Source organism: Pleurodeles waltl, chromosome 7, assembly GCF_031143425.1.
Source record: "Pleurodeles waltl isolate 20211129_DDA chromosome 7, aPleWal1.hap1.20221129, whole genome shotgun sequence".
NCBI classification, from domain to species: Eukaryota; Metazoa; Chordata; class Amphibia; order Caudata; family Salamandridae; genus Pleurodeles; species Pleurodeles waltl.
The window spans coordinates 149,793,658-149,808,846 of NC_090446.1; the positions used below are offsets into that span (position 1 = coordinate 149,793,658).

The 15,189-nt window shown below is 43.0% G+C and overlaps 1 protein-coding gene across 1 annotated transcript in view; it reads right to left on the reverse strand.

The window, feature by feature from the left end:
- Positions 1-1,100: 1,100 nt before the first annotated feature.
- Positions 1,101-15,189, reverse strand: part of EDN3 (endothelin 3) — a 306,240-nt gene continuing 292,151 nt past the window's right edge. The window contains exon 5 of the mRNA XM_069243422.1: positions 1,101-8,499. The gene's annotated coding sequence lies outside the window, so the exon portion shown is untranslated. The remainder of the gene's footprint in view (positions 8,500-15,189) is intronic.

Consider the following 15,189-nt stretch of genomic DNA (forward strand, 5'->3'; position numbering starts at 1 on the left):
CAGAGTTGTAACATTCATAGGTTCACATGTTTGAATCAGTGTGGTGAGCTGTAAATACGACCTGTATACAGATGTCTTTATAGATAAAAAAAAAAAATGTGTATTTGCATGAACAGTATTGGCAAAGAATGGAGCGGACGACAAAAGTATGTTTTAATCAGCTCAACATAGAAGGCCAAGAACCGATTGTCCCATTGTAGCATCATTATAAATGGGTGAATCAAGACAGTAGTGTCCAGTGAAAGTGTGAGTGTCCTGTGTGGCAGATCTGCACATCTGCAACAGAGGGACACCCTCAAATAACGCAGTAAAGGTTGCTATGGTCCTTGGGGAATGAGACCTTAATGTACCTTGCAAAGGGTGACCTGCCTTTAAACGGCAGAAGAATATGGCCACTGAAACCCATTGTGCTACTGTTTGTTTGGCGATGGCACACCCTTTTCTCTGGAAACCGTATGCAATCATGCAGCATGGTTCTGGTTCTATTTTGCTTATGACTCTCCGTACCACTAGAATTGATGGAAAAACATGGGTAAAAATCCCCGTCCATGCTTTGTGTAAGGTGTTTCCTTGTGCTTCTTTTTGTGGGAATCTGCTTGCATAGAAACAACACTTTCAGTTCTTGTTGCAAACAGATTCAGGTTTGGAGCTCCCCATTTCTGGAAGATGGTCCTCAGTTGGTGACTGTCCAGTTCCCATTTGTGACACTCATTTGAAGATCAGCTCATGGTGTTAACCAATTGGTTGCTGGTACCTGCGACATAATCCGCTTTCAAAATAATTCTGTGGCTGATTGTCCACTTCAAAATCTTATATGCTTCTCTGGAAAGAAGTCATGCCCTTGTACCTCCCGGTTTAAGTTGTACAAGGTTGTTGTGTTATCTGTGCATACTAGTACTGAGGAAACTGAAATCCTTGGAGGAAGGCCGGGAGACCTAAAGACACTGCTTGCAGTTCCAAAAGGTTGATATACATCGGGGACTGTTGAAATGACCGCATTTCATTGACCTCTAAGTCCTGAAGGTGAGCTCCCCAACCTTTGAGGGAGGCATCCGGGGTCATTATGAATGGTGGGGGTGAATGAAGGAAAGTTAATAGTATTTATTTTCCCCACCAGTGTATTGCCTCTTTTTTTTTTTTTTTTTTGTGAGCTCGAGTCGTCAAAAACACCTTGGTCCTGAGACCATTGATTTCTAGTTCTCATTCATATGCAGCAATTTGGAATTAAAGGGATGCAGGATGACATCATCCTGAGGAAAGATTTGGAAATGCAGACCAATGTAGACTCTATTCTTCATAGCTTGGGATGAATAGCGGATATTCTTTTTCCCTCTCCTTTGTAGGAAAAACTTTGCCCTGCTCTGTGTTAAGAATTACTTCCATAAAGGCTATTCTTTACAGTTTTGAGGAGGATTTGATCTTGTTGAGGATTAATCCTAGTGTGCTGAACAGTAGAAGACAAACCTTCATAGATAGTTTGCATTTTGAAAGGATGAGGCCTTTAAGAGCCAACTGTCCAGGTAAGGGAACATTTTGTGGCCCAATCTTCTGAGAAAGCTGACACTGGGTCCATACATATGCAGTTAAATGGGAGGACTCTGAACTGGTAATAGTGACCAGCACTTAAGTACTTTCTGTGGGTAGGGTGCATTATGATGTAAATGAGCATCTTGAAGGCCTAGGGATGTCATGTAATTTCTCCTTTTTCAACAGCTGGCGTAACTATATGAAATGATTGCTTTATTAAGAATTTGTTGAGATGTCATAAATCTAGTATCGGTCCCCATTCACCTGATTTCTTTCTTATGAGAAAATAATCTGAACAGAAACCATAGTTTTGTTGTGAGTAGGGAACCATCTCTATTGCTCCCTTCCAAAGTAATTGTTCTTTCCCCAGTTGTAATTATGGAAGATGTTAATTTGATCTCCATTGCAGCAGGTTTGCAGTCAGCATGCTGTCAAATTCCTTGGTGTGCCAATTGAGAAATAATTTGAGGAGCCAACGGTCTGTTGTAATAGAGCTCCAATTTTTGTAAAAGGTGGAAATTCGTCCCACTTTGGGAATTAAACTGACTCATGTTCAGTTCCAAGATAATGTCACAGATGTCTAAAAGAGTATTGACATAACTGTTTTGTTGCCGTCTTTTTCTGAGGTGTATGTCTGGAGTACAAAAATGGTAGTTGGTGGTTGTCAGTATTGTTGGAATTAGCCCTGCAGAGCTGGTAGTGCTGGGTGCAGTAAGACTGGCACATGTGTCTGTACGCAAACTGACTTCCCCCTCTAGCGTCTCGAAAGGGCTGTGGTATTTTTTTGCTGCGGTACACTTAAGGATCTAACCACGTCAGTGTCTGGTTTGATGGACTGTAACACCTCATCATCATGCTTCACAAATAATGCCTCATCATTGAAGGGCATGTCAGTGCTCTTTGTCAGGACCTCATGGCGGAAAGATGTTACGTTAAACCAACCTTGACGCCTAAGAACGAATGCTCCTGCAAGTTGGAATCATGCAGAGGCTATACCCATCACTGCATCAATAATCTTGGAGGATGTCCTCCTTCCTTCATGGATAATAGCCTCTGCCTCACTTCCCTTATGCTTGAGAAGGTGTTATAGGTAAGAGCTCAAGTCTGACCAGATCTGCTTGTCATATCTTCCAAAGAGAATTAGAGCATTGGAAGCTTTGAGGTGGTAGCCGCTTTAGTTATCAGGAGGTGCAGAGCAAGGGACAGAAGGGTTCCTTGACCTTCTTTGAGCTGCTGGCGTAATAACAAGTCAGGTCTCGGTGACAATGAGGCATGCTGGAGATCTTCCATGGGCTTTATACTTTTTATTGAGGTGGGGAATGATAGGTGCCACTGTTGCTGGGTTTCCCATGATCTTCAAACCCTCTGCCTTGACATAATGATGACATGATGATAGGGATAGATCTTACTTATTTCCTTGTTGGTTCCTTGAAGTCATATAGGAAACATTTAACAGGTTTGATGGGCAAATCTTTTTGATGCTTTCTTGAGCAGTGTGAGAAAACTGGCAATGCCATCTTGTGGTGAACTAGCTGCAGGTGGACTTGGCAGAGACGATAGTGGCATAGTCATCCTATTTGGATCCTACATCAGCTGGTGGATCATCAGGAATTTCACCTTCCTCTTGGTCATCATCTGAGTACATGACCTTGTGCAGGGGAGTGTAGTAGGTCTTGTAGGTGTGGGCTGCACCACTGGAATAGGTAATCTAGGACTAGTTCTACATTGGATGGTTCTTGGCTTACAAAGTCTTGACGTTTGAGTATGCATCTGTGCCCCTGGCGATATTGTTTGCTCTGGGAATCATTTGTAAATATTTCTAGCATTAAGCACACATTTTTTTACCAACGCTCTGGGCACCCTCATCATGGATTCATCGTGGTAATAACATTCTCTTGATGGTTTCTATTTCCAACATCTTCTTTGTGGCAGGTTGAGATGGTAGTTGTTCAGCAAAGGAATATTCGTCTACCATGTATTGTCTGCATTTGTCATCTTCCAGATATTAAACGTTAAGTTCTGTGGGGCTTTAAGAAGCTCCAAAGGGAATGTTGTCCTCTAATGGTTCAGAGTCTAGTAAGTGCCTAGATGGAAAGGACAATACCGTACTTGGCGATGTGTGTTCCTGGAGAACTTGCATAGGTAGTCCCTTATCTGAAATTAAAATGACCTTAGAAGGTCTTGTTGACGAGTCTGCTGTTGACACTGGTTTAGTCATCAAAGACCTGTGTGTCATCCATGGGTTCACTGTTGATCTTGTCGTTGAAAATGTGGCAGGCTTCTGGATCTCTCTGATCTGTTGGCATTTTCTTTGTCATGGTTCAACCATCGACGGCCCCTTGGTCTTTCGTCTTGAGACTGTAGCTTCCGAGATGGAGTGGAAGGATCCAATTGTGCTCTCAGGAAGTTTTTCTTTTTCATATGACACTCTGAGATGTCAGATGTAGAGGTTTGAGGTCTAGGAGATGATACCTCAGCACTCATGCCATTTTTTCCTCCTTGTCAACAAAATGTTAACCATGAAAGGAACATATAGGGGGATATTAGTCTAAATGGCCTCTTTTTCATAGGCTTTCTTGGTCATCCTTGAAGCTTGCTGCCCTTCTCCTGAATATAGGATGTCTTTGCCTTAATCTCCTGAAGCCACTGAAGCAGCCTACCTTCTCTGTTCCTCTGTGTCTTGCCAAAAAAAAAAAGTGTAACAATATTTACAGCCCCTGGGTTTATCAAAGTGTTGCAGACAATGCATACTATTCTTGTTGGGATCTTCAGAGTGTAGGCTAACATCCCACAGAAGATACAAGACCTAAAATTACATTTTTAGAGTTTCTGCCATAAATACTATCAGGAAAGTTCATCTAGAGGTGAAGGAGGCTATTATAGATTGGCGAAGATCAAAATTTGTGGAAAGTATGAAAAATAAGTCTGAAGAGAAAACTGAGCAGAGCTCGGGGAGATGTCATCTCACACCACATGTGGTAAGAAATCTGAAGTAATGTGGCCCGTGAGGGGAGAAGTATTGACCCTCCTGTGTCCTGATTGACTGAAGTCTGGTTCTTTTCTTGTGACATGGGAAGGCTAACACAGTGGACTTTAAGCCATCAGAGTTTTGCTAGCTTTTTGTACTGTTTATTCATTATGATACAAAGAAAGTCCCACCTCAACGAATCGGATGATTCGAACATGTGAGTCTATGAAAGATCCAGTACTAATGAAACATATTTCTTTGTCTGTGAAACTTTGTTAAACCTGTCATTGCTTTACCTCCTCAATATATGCTATGTGCTCAAATCGAACTTCAGTGTTATTTACGCACACTTTTAACTTAATTACACAAAGGAAAGGGAAAAGATGTGGCAGATACAGTGCCAAACATTCATCCTGTGCAGCTGATCTGATTGTAAGTCCTCTGGTCAAGATGCTTTAACTAGGTACACTGTGCTGTCTTTCTTGACAGTGGCAGAATCAGACCTGTATTACTGAATCGGCAAGCACTTCACCATATTAATGTGGTTGTGGCTGTAGTTCCTTCAGAGAAAAATGTGTTTTTTCATGTTGGCCAAAGGAAATTAGCAAGAGCCTAAGCTGAGCAAGTGGTTGCTGTTGGAGCCCACCTGCACTCTTTTTTGGAGCCCAGGACCTATTTTAAATCATCAGACTTTAACCCAGAACATGAGAAAGGTGGCAAACAGAGGAAAGAAGGAAGAAGAGCAAAAGAAGAACAGTGGAAAAAGAGAGAATGCAGGTATGAAAAAAACCTTCAATAGTTTGATATAGTGCCAGGGAGATCGGTGGGTGCAAGAAAGAGGCATGAGTTGAAAATAGTAACACCGCTGGGCTTCTGAAATAAAATGGACCCCAGCAGTTGTTCTTCTAAAAATTAAGCACAGGAAATATCTCCTGTGTTTGTTAGCGTGGATCTTTCTGTGAGCCCAGGCAGAGCAGAACATCTTCTCAGTAATGTCCTTTTGGAGCACCCTGACCCTTTGATAAAGAACTCTTGATACCGGTGTATCCATTCAGGTTATGGTATTAAGCTGAAAGAATGCCTTTTGAACAGATTGTTTGAAGCCTCACTGTGTACGCTTCGATTTGTCTTTGGAAAGTGGTAGCAGAGGGTGCTTCCGGCCACAGCAATGTATTGTGATCTCCAGCTGTAGATAACTGCAGACAGGAGATAAAGGTAGAAATCTGAACATGACCTGCTGGGAAGTCAGAAGCAAGAACATTAGAAAGTTGTTTCTGGGTTTAGGGACAGAGCAAACAACAGTGGAAAGTAATCGTTTGAGTTTAGTGATTTGAGATTTAAGTCATGGCTTTCAACAATCAAAATGTATTTCTATGCTCCATGAAAACTTCATTAGCCTACGACACTGGACTTTCTGTTTGTATTCTTTGGGTTGTTGACCTTATCAAACCATGACAGTGAAATAAGAGTAACACATTGTTTCCTACTTCAAGATAAATTTCACAAACTTGGTGTAGTGAGCACAGCTCACCTCGCCTTCTCAAACCCTTGTACTCAATTTTTCAAGTAACTTTTTTTGTGGTCTTAAAATTGTAATATTTGATATATGTAGCAGTCTATAATTTCTAAAATTACTTAATCAGAATGCTGACTCAAAGTTGCAAAATGTTAAATGATAATATTTAGAGGGAGATGTTCCTCAGTTTAAAGCTTTGGCATAGTCTGACTGTAAAAGGAAGCTCTGTACACCATTAAGAACATAAGTTAATCTAAATGCAAAACCATCTGAAAATTTAGTATATGGTTTATGCTGAATAATAAAACTGCTAATGCCCCGAAGTCATCTTTCCGACTTTTAATTTGTTTTGAAAAATTAGAAAAGCAGGTTAGTTTGATTTGCAGGAGTTTCTGAACTTTGAAATTGCCTTATCTTCAATGCAAAGTATATTCTCTGAATGGGCCAGTATTTATGGGCAGAGGTCCCATTCACAAAGGAACAGAAAGACAGGGAAGCATATGTGTGTTTTCCTTTACCTGCATTCAGAAATAGTGTGCACAGATTTGCCTTTTGGTTATTCTAACTAGTTTGAGTGCAGGAGTCCATTTCTTACTCTGCGTTCGATTTAATTTCTAATTTTTATAGGTTTATTATTAAGCAAGTGATCTGGGCTCATCATTCCTCTTTTACTGATACATTTTCCATCACATTTGAGCAAAAAAAGACTAATTATGGTAGTCCTGGTTTCTGAGAACAGCTTCTTGCCTCACAGTTAGTACAGATATCTAAGCCGACCCATAACCGCTGGAGAGGGCTTGGAGGGCCCTCTGCTTGGGACCTAGCAACCCCACCAGAAAGTTTCTGTCTGTGATATGTGTGATGCTCTTAATTAACCTCATAGAGCCTCTGTAATACAAATGCCTGCAAACTCCCACCTCCAGGAGTTATTCTTGAAATAATTTTGAAAACTTTCCAGACTCAAAACCTCTCAATGATCATCTCCTGCGGTAACGTCCGAATTTGCAATATAAGCATGTTAGTATTTGATATTACTCTACTCAAAGAAGTCCAGGCATAGAATGGGCAGTGAAGCTTGCCGCTGGTTGACAGTTTGAGCTCTCCAGTGAGACTATCCACATTTGAGAGCCAGGGTTGTTGATGAACTACCACTGTCAGTCATTGCTAAGCAGGCCATCACCCTGCATGCACTTGACTTTATCACAGAGAAATCATAATATATCTTGCACAATCTGTTAGCATGCTGTTCTATTTCCTGGTGTATACTACAATAGGTTTATCCCAGTCTCTGACAGAGGCTTACCACAAAGTGTTTGGGGCTCCCTGCAGAATGTGGAATGGGCAGTTGAGAATCCCTCCACCATGACTGGCTACCTTTTGACTAAGCTCCAACCACCAACCTCTACTGGAAGCACCACTCACCGAAGCAGCTCTGGCTCCAACACACTTTTTTCTATTTGCTTGCTCCATACTAAATACACAATCCTCCTTACAGTCTTACCTCAAGCCTGGGGCGTAACACAGGTCCCTGCAGCCCTGGCAACGCAAGTGGACCCACAACCCTCCAGGAACCCCAAACCCTTCAAGGGGGACACCATTCAGCCCAAGACCAATGAATATCTGTGAGATATGGGATACTTGGGGGCCCTTCATCACATTATGCAGGGACCCCATCACTTTGAGTTATGCACTGCAGAGGTTCACGTTCTTTATCTCAGTGTTAGCGATAAGCCCTTGCAGTCAGAGATTGTAATTGTTGAGCTAATGACCACTTACTAAAGTTCCCCAGTAACACTGTTTAAAATCTTTATTTATTGTGCCTTGCCATCATTCCTTTTTAAGCTTCCGCAAATAAGCCAAGTTCAATCTTTTGGGCTCCTCATTAGCAAGCCTACCAGTCGCATTTTCTCAAGATGGCTCATTAAAGAGGTATTCGGTGATCAGAGCCTCCACAGACAAGCCTAATGGGACATGGAAGAAAATGTGCATTGCTCCCCTATTCTAACTGTTATTCAAGCATACCGAGATACACAGACCTTCGGAGAGCTCTGGCATGTATGGACTTATATTTTTTGTTCAAATACATCGGCCAACAATTGGAGCTCCAACAAAGAAAATGCAGTTTAGTTGTTAGAAAAGCACAGTTCGGTTATTTGGCTTGCAACTATTTGGTGTTCATCGCTGCAGAAAATTCCGGACTCTTATCCATCCCTTAGGTGCAGCAATGTTCCCTTTTTTTTCCAAACCAACATGGAAAACGTCATCATCCTGTTTGTGTACAAATACTGCGAATATTTCAAGGTGAGGCCATCCTGATAGCATGTGAAGTCCCTCCAGCAGCCCCATCCCACAGGCTCAAGGCATGAGCAGGCTTCGCAGACGCTGCATTGTTCATGGATACAACTGCGGGCTGAAGTTTTGCTTTAGTCTCTCTCTTGATGGTCTGTTTTACTCACTTCTTGGCTGCAACAACTTGAGTACCTCAAACCTAAAAGAAAAAAGAATTGTGCAAGTTAACATCACTGAAATGTCTATCGGTTACAAATGGAAAATGACAAACGGGGGTTGAGTTTTAAGATAGCAAATGAAAATTGGCCTTTGACTTGTTGTTGCCTTCTAGTGTATGAGAAGTTACAGGGTTCCTGGACGATCGCTCCCTAAGCTGAGGGGCAGTTCAGGATAGTGGGCACGGTAATGCTCATGCTGCCCAGAGTCTCAGCAGCACCCGACACTGTCATTACCCACTAAAAGGATACAAATTCACCTCAGTTACCCTTCCTGATAAAGCGCTAAATCGATTTCCTCATACTTAACACACTCCTCTTTTTCTCCCATCTCTCCACCACCTCCCCAATGTGTCATCCGTAATGCCTATTTTTTCACCCATTACTATTGTCCCACGTGTGCTTGTTTCCTTATTCGCCTTTCAACGCTATTTTTACCCTTTCCTTTGCACAGTAACACTCGCTGGCAGTTTGTTTATCGTTGTGAACACCCGTGTTGGGCCAGGGCAGCCTAACTTTCGAAGGGGGATGATCGGCAGTTTGTAAGCACAACTAACACGAGTTGTGTGGAGGTCTAGGCATTATGGCGGCGCGCATTGTCTAGGGCGTCTGACGCGTCGGCCATTATGAGCCGGACATCCCGAGGAGTAGTGTGCTGACCGCAGGAACCTTGAAACCTGTGGAAAGCTGGTGTAACGAGGAGCAGCAGTAATAATCAATGGATTGTTTACAGGGCTGGCACCTCAGGGTCGTATACAGGTGAAGCCTGTAACCACCGTACCCAAAGGTTCCAGACTCTAGCCCACCCTGACCAACTGGACCACCCTCACCACTAACGACACCCTACAGATCATGAAGACCATCCACTAAGGAGCCCCCTAGGATACCTGCACCACCACATCTTTCCCCGAGCCAGCGATACCATCGCCCCCAAGCTCTGCAGCACCAACTGCTCCATTGAGACCACCGACCATCCCTGAAGACTGGAAACACTCAGAGATCAACCCCCTGCTGAAGAAACCCTCTGCAGACCTGGTAGACCTCAAGAACTACAGACCCATCTGTATGCTCCCTTTCCAGGCCAAAGTAATTGAGGAAGCCATCAACGCTCAACTCTCCAAATTCATACAGACCATCCAAATCCTTGACCCCACCAGATCTGGCTTTTAGAAGCAACCACAGCACTGAGACTGCTCTCCTCAGCACAACAGATGACATCCGCAATCTCCTGGACCAAGGTGAAACTGCAGCCCTCATCTTCCTGGACCTCTCGGCTGCCTCAACACCATCTCCCACCCCACCCTCTGCGCAAGACTGCACGACGCCAGCATCCACGGCAAAGACCTGAAATTTATCCTCTCCTTCCTCACCGGCTAAACCCAGAGAGTCAGGCTCCCACAGTTCACATCTGAACCCAGAGATCAGCTGCGGCGTCCCCCAAGGCTCCTCCCAGAGCCCAACCCTCTTTAACATCTACATGGCCCCACTAGCAGACATCGTCAGAAACCACTGATTCAATATAGTGTCCTACGCTGACAACACTCAGCTGATCCTCTCCCCCACCGACAAACCTAGTCACGAAGACCATCTTCCACCATGGGATGAAGGTAGTCACTGCCTGGATGAAAAACAGCTGCCTCAAGCTCAACTCGACAAGACAGAAGACCTCATTTGGGTACCACCCCGTCCACCTACGATGACTCCTGGTGGCCCCCAGCTCTTGGAGCTCCCCCCCTACATCGACCAACCTCTGCATCATCCTTGACTCCTCGCTGTCTATGAACCACCAATTCAACGTCACCTGGTCCTCCTGCTTCCACATGCTACGCCTGCTCCAAAAGATCAAGTGTATCCCCATTGAATCCAGAAGAACAGTCACCCAGGTGCTCGTCAGCAGCAAGCTCGACTACGGCAGCACACACTACACAGGCAACCCCCAGAAGCTCCAAAAGAAGATGGAAAGAATCCAGAACACCGCCGCTAGACTTATCCAGGACATCCCCGCCGCAGCCACATCTCTGGTCACCTGAGAGACCTACACTGGCTCCCGATCAACAAAAGAATCACCTTTAGTCCCCTCACGCATGCCTACAAGGCCCTCCACAACATCGAACCTGCATACCTCAACCAAAGCCTCGCCTTCCGCACACCCACCTGAAAACTCCTTTCTGCTCACCTGGCCACCATCCCACCGATCTGCAAGACCACAGCTCGAAGATCCTTCTCCTACTACTCCATTAAGACCTGGAACTCTCTTCCTCTTCATCTCAGGCAATCTCCCTCAATTCAGGAAGGACCTCAAGACTTGGCTCTTCGACTGAACTGGCCATTCAGCACTTCTTCTGAGCTGCAGAACACACATTCTTCTCTCCCCCCATCACCTAGAGACCCGGACGGGTGATTAGCCACACTATATTGGACCCCTGATTGATTGATTGAATGGCGTCATTGATGAGTACAGACAGAATCAAAATATAGAGTGCTTCCCAAAGCCATGTATCAATAATGAGGAAAAAAAGAGGAGCGGGGAGGCCTTCATAGAACCCAGAAAGGGATCAAATCAGAGGTGAAAAAAGTGCATTAATGAACATGGTCTAAAAAAGTTAGGACAGATAAGGTGCCCATCGTGAAGTGAAGACCAAGTCCCAAAGCAGTTACTAGAGAAAGAAGGCGGCCAATAGAATGCAAAGAAAGAGACCAGCCCTATCGTAAACTGTAAAAGCAAAGTTAGGCACTCATAGTCTGACCCTGGCCCAGTATGATAGATGATGATACTCAGTGCATGAAACAAATAAACATGTAGTAAAGAAAGCTGGACCTGCCTCGAACAGAACTTTTGAACCATCCAAAAAAGACATGTAGCTCCTGATCTATATTGATACTTTGATCCTCAGCTCTAAGTTTAGTGATTCAACTAGTCTCCAGTCTACGAAGAGCACGGACTCTGTCACCTCCTCTGGGATGTTTTGAAGCTACTCAAGTGGTGTGGAACCTTATTTTGGCCAATTCACTGGTTCCGTGCTGGGCAATGATGTGAGATGCAAGAGGATAGTTCCCTTTTCTATTTCTGATGGCATGCATGTGCTCTTGTATTTTTTCCTTCATTGGTCTTATTGTACTTCCTATGTAAGTAAGTTGACATATACATACAATACAATAAATCACAAATTTGGTGTTACATTTTGTTAAAAGCATTGATGTTATGTTTGGTCAAAGTATTACACTGAAAACATTTTAGTCTGCCCAAGGCATACGGAATAATATTGCAATGCCCACACTTAAAAAAGCACACAATGGTTTTGGCTGGAGCCAGCAAGTAGCAACCTCTCTGTTGTCCTGTGCCATGAACCTAGGGCATAATATGTTATGTAATGTTTTACTCATACTATAAGTTACTGGAGCTTTGGTGGCAACCAGATCCTTAAGTGAAGTGTCTAAATTCAAGACCTGCCATTGTCAATACAGAATCTTCTAAGACACATGGCTCAAACTGTAGTATGGTGTGATCTGCGTCACCCTAGATGTCTTTTTAAAAACCTTCAGTTTATTTTTAAGCAAGGACTGGCTTTTCACAAACAATATCCTATGTTTAGCTTTGTCAATTATTGTAACTGGATAAGCCCGGATAATTCAGTTCGGTAAGTAACACAGGGTCCTCACCTCGGTTACATTTGAGTCTAATCATTTCCCCTTAGGGGATGGAGTGTACTTGAGATCTAGGGTGTGAACTATCAGCATGAATAACAGAATTGCAAACATTGGATTTAAGGAATAGTTTAGAAAGTATTATAGTACTCTCCCTGTAGAGCGTAAGACATATTGAACAGATTATCGTTCAGAAGGAGGATCTAATTAATTTGCGTGATTTCTTGTTTCTGAGATACAGTTGGTGCTTGGCAAGAACCAATGTAGGACTTGTTTTCACACTTTATGGCACTATTTTGGTAGCATAGTAGTGCTCACCTCTTGAGCAGTTTGTCTTTACAAATTTAAACTCAGTGTATCTACTCAAGGGAAGTGCTGTACACGTTAGACCCCTGCTACCTTTTTCTTTCTTTTGTCGAACATCTGCAACATCTTGGTCTGCCATTCGCCCACCCACCCATCATTTTGCCTCTGAAAGTGTGAGTATTCATGGGAAAGAGACGGCATCCATTACTGAAAATGCACAAGGTATTTTCAAGCAGCTCAACTTGTGTTATGTTCGTTTTTCACATAGAATCAGCAATTCAGCCAATGCTTCTGGAAAGTAGATATGACTTTTTCATCATTCTAAGAGACAACTGTTTTTCTTTTAATGCACATTTCAAACACCCTTCTAAAATCTAAAATCAAGGGAAGTCTGTTCTTAGCTGGTGCTGGTAAACTTTATATCTTGGTCTGCATATATATTTCCGTAGTCTAGCCTTTTGCATTTCAGCGAAAAGGAGTGCTTTACTTTATAAAGTCTGCATGCAATCTGGCGGGCAGTCTGTAAGCATTCTCTCTGCTTCTGCTAATTGGATTCCAAATATGGTAGCACTTTTTATTATTGCCGAAGCGCCTTATCTGTCGCTGGCAACATGTACATTTAATTATATTAGGAGGCCGTTGTGCCTACGGTGTGGTTGTGAAGTGGATTCTGTTGGCAGACGTTTAAACGCTATTGTATTAGAGGGTATTCATTTGTCATAGCAAAGACTTGGCTTAATGGAAATATCTGCAAATTAAAGTTGATGTCTTCTACATTTCCGCTAAACATATCACAAACCTATCTTTGGGAAAGTTTGATCCTCCTCCAGGAGATCTTCAGTATTAGTAAGAAGCAATGACTTGTCTTGCCCACGCGCAGGATCCCAGGGCACTCTTTTACTTATCCTTTATTTAGGAAAAGGCTGTTTTTTCTGGGCAAAAGAAATATTTTAGAACAGCCCATGACAGGCTACATCAACTAGAAAAACCTAGTGACCTTAAAAACACATTCACAAACATTTTTAAAGGAAGGGTGAGATTAAATAGGGACAATATAGCCTAATAGTTTATTGTCTGAAAGGCTGGGGAAATAGTCCTGCTCCTTTAAGGTACCCCATACCACAGTCACGGATGGTGCCCTCCCTCGTCCAGCATACGAGGATACCCAGGACAGTTACGAGGAATCTCCAGTTTAAACCCAGATAAAATACCTACACCATACCTATTTGTCTCCCAAGATAGCCAAGATGTTCCCTGGGACATCTGATTCTTGCCCAAGGTGCCAATAAACACAGGCTGATTTCTACCACATGGTGTCAGGATGTGCGCAGAGTAGGCTGTTTTGAGCTTCCATTATGGAGCTCACAGTGAGATCTCGGGTATGTCAGTGTTGCTTGCCCCTTGATGTGCATGCTGGGTCAGATGCAGCAATCAAACTGTTGAAGTATATCTGTTGTTTCATCAACCTAGTTTTAATAATAGTTCAAATGAATATTGCATTGGAATGGAAGGCAGACACAGATCCTGAATCCAAAACATGGGTGCAAGATGTATAGAAGTGGTCTGAGGTGGAACTAAGGGCCAGATGTACGAAAGGATTTTACCCATTCTGTGTCTATGGGAAAAAGCTTTCATACATATGGCCCTAAGTGCTTTACGCACTGCTAGAAGAAGGGGTTCTGGGAGCGAGTCAGTGGCCATCATGACAAGGAAGCTAAATAGAATGATCTACTATTGTACAGAGAGGGGCAAACAAATGTGCTGTAAGCTGTGGTAAGAAATATATGCACACAATGGGATTGTGACAGAATGTGAACTGTGAGTGATCTCCTGAGTAGCTCCTGATGACTTTGACATGCTAGCCCTCTTGATTAAGTGACAAATTGGAGTCGGGTAACGATGCAATGATAGAGATAAATCCGATCAACTCAATATTGTGCTGACTGACCGCTGCTGGACTCTAGGCAGAGGGGTGGAGGGGGTAATAGTTTTATCTTTTTATTGTTCAAACTCTCACCATATTAAGGGACTGTGAGTGATCCTAAGAGATGCTGCATATGCTTTACAAGTAAGTGAAATAAAGCCTGAATTGCAAAAATGTCAAACGAATCAGTAAAATCAATAAGGAGCTATTTAAAAAAGGTACACCACGCCACTGCTACTGCATCCTACCCTGTAGGTAGCAGTTGAAATAGTTCTTTTTTCTGGCTCCTACTGACAGGTTCCTAAAGCATTGAGCTTGACCTTTTAAACTTTTTTTCCCTCTTTGGTAATCTTTCCAAATCGTACAAAAACAACTTCACTCAACTTCTTTAGGGACTAACAGCACATTTTTTCTGTTTTCTGACATGTCTGATATGTTTACTTCCATCTATTTGGGAAGTGTCGTGAATGAGGGAGATAAAAGGCAAACCAGACCCACATGGTGTCTGTATTGTCTGCCTACCTTTTTCTCATCTTACTGCCTCCTGTAACTTCCATTAGAAGAAGTCAAGAAGACCTTTGAAAGATAGAAAGTAGATAAGGCTGCAAGGTCTTCAGGAAGAACAGTATAGGTGTGAAGAGACATCCAGAAGATCTGAGTGGTATGGCGAAGGACTTCCCTCTGTCTCCAATCCTTCCACATGGACACCCTACAGGAAAGATCCAGAGAAAGGGTTCACCAAGTGGAAAAGAAAGAGTTGGATGCAGTTGATGTTAAGGCCTATGACATCAAAGGTAGG